Consider the following 2,568-nt stretch of genomic DNA (forward strand, 5'->3'; position numbering starts at 1 on the left):
GAAATAGGGTCCATTCCTGAATATCAAGTCTTTGTCTTCTCTAGTTTCAAAATGAAAGGTGAAGTACCATTTTCCACAAAATCGAATGGAGATTTTGCCTTGTATTTTATCATACCAATTTCTTTCAACTCATGTTTGAACTGTTTTCGGCGATGGTCGGAGTCCAATAAATTGCCCAATGAGTCCTCGTTTTGCTAGTGCAAGAGCAGCCATACGAGGCAGAGCTGGGGGGAGATTGACTTCCTCCAAAACATCAAGCTTCTTCACGAACTTGGAAATTGTTAGGCGAGGTCTTTGGGGTGGCAAGGACTTACCAGATCTGAGAATGTCTGTTGAGCAACGACCACCTCCGGTGAAGCTTCTGAAGGGGCCATGGCAGAGAGCTGAAGGCGATGTGCGAAAGTAGTCTTGACCTAACAAGGGCTTGATGGCGCGCTCTGCAACAATTCTTCTATTATTACCATTATTATTAATCTCTTATATATTAATTATTAATATTAATCATTTTTATAATAATTTCCAATAAATATTACAAGTTATTAATCTTTAACAATTTTCTTTTATAAATTATTAATATTTCACTATTTTTCTTTTGAATTCTCTTTATTTTAACTAATGAGTTAAGAATATTAATTTATTAGCACGCAATTTAGATCCATTTTAACTTCGGGTCTACCAAATGCTAAGAGAGATCAAATATCTTTTCAATCTAAACTATGCACTTCATAGAGATTTGATTCCTCTCAGTACTTGATAGATCCAAAGAATTTAGATAACTCTTTATATATAGGTTTCAAAAAAATCTCATATATATCAACTATTTTTTTAGACTTTTTCCATATTCTTTATTTAAAATATGTTAAAAAAATTCAAATAAAATAGACATTTTTATTTTTATTTTTCCATATTCTTTATTTAATATATGTTAAACAATTCCAAATAATATAGATAAGATATGTTAAAAAAATCCAAATAATACACATATTTTTATTTTTTTAATTTTTTTCATATTCTTTACTTAATATATGTTAACAAATTTCAAATATTATGGATATTTTTTTAATCTTTTATAATTTAACCTTTTAATATAATATGTTTTCTTCAAACTTGAATGATAACATGACTCTCCTAATGGGTCACGTGCCACGCTGGAATAGCTATGATAAACACAGTCGTATAATCTTCCCTAACTTTATTACACAATGAATTTAATATTGAATAATCATATTCCGAAATACTTAGCCCACCTTCACATATTCAATTACACAACTCAATTTTTGTAGCAGAGCTAAGATGGCACGTTAAAAAAATGGCCATTCTGTTTATAAATGGTGACAAAAATGCTTTCAAAAATATGGCTTCTGCTATGTATGCAAACAACGACGAAGATGTGGACAGAAGGCACAAACATAGGTTGTGACACTGTGCAAGTGCTGTGTAAGGCGTTCAACAAGAGAATATTGGTGGCAAGGAAAACGCCGGAACGATGCTATGTGATTTTGTTTTTTTTTTTTTAAATATATATGGATAATGGTTTAATGGAAAATTGGAAACTTTCTAAAATCTTTTAGGGTTAAAAGTCTCACAATAAATTTGAGGAAAAGTTGATGGCCAAAAGTTAGATTAGATTGATTTTGTGTAACAATTGAATAACTAGAGGATCAAATGACTTTGATACCATTATAACGAACAAAATTCATACTCACAAGTTAAATACACCAAAACACTAACAATATAAAGATGCTCATTGAAGATACACGTTATATATATATAAAATGTATAGCTACTTACAAATGAGGGCCCTACTTATATACTACTCAAAGTGCCCTTTCACAAATAAGGGACATGTCTTTTTAATTAATCATTATTATAATTATTATCATTTATATTATTTTTATATATTATATTCACTTATTCTAAAAGTCTTTCTATGACGACAGTGAGAGAAGTTAGAGATGGAAATCACATAAAATCAACTAAGATATTTATAGAGATATTCATGGATGTATTGTGGAGATAGGTATGGAGATGGTTGAAGCAATTAGTCAGAGTGAAAATTTTGTTTAAGGCACATTATTGTCATATTACAAGACCTCAGGTATTAGATTGATAAAAGTGAGGGTGTGCTGTATTAGTATTGTAATTAATAAAATGTGATGTTTAGAACCATTTTGTTGTTTCTATTTATTGTAATTAATAAAATAGGATTTTGAAAGCTATTTTATTGTTCTTATCTGATTTTGTGTGGAAATATTTCTTCATTGCTGCCCTTATAATAACATTTTGGTATCAGAACCATGGCCACGACCACGATCTCTCTATTGTGTAAAGGCAGCATATGGGAACCATAGATGGACATGTGAAAAGTAGGTTGAAAGAGTTGTTCCATCGAGCAAATGGTAATTGTTATTACTACAAAGTAGATAGGAAACACACTTGGAGAATGAAAATATTGTGAATTCAAGATCTTCGGCGCTGGCTTTGTTAGTGCTTTGAATTTAGTCTAAGCATAAGAAACAAGCATATCCGAAGGCTACAATTTATTGCTCATTGTAAAGGGAAATTTCC

The sequence above is a fragment of the Pinus tabuliformis genome, chromosome 8 (genome assembly GCF_031772625.1).
Source record: "Pinus tabuliformis cultivar Carrire ecotype Pingquan chromosome 8, CPIR1, whole genome shotgun sequence".
Classification (NCBI taxonomy): domain Eukaryota; kingdom Viridiplantae; phylum Streptophyta; class Pinopsida; order Pinales; family Pinaceae; genus Pinus; species Pinus tabuliformis.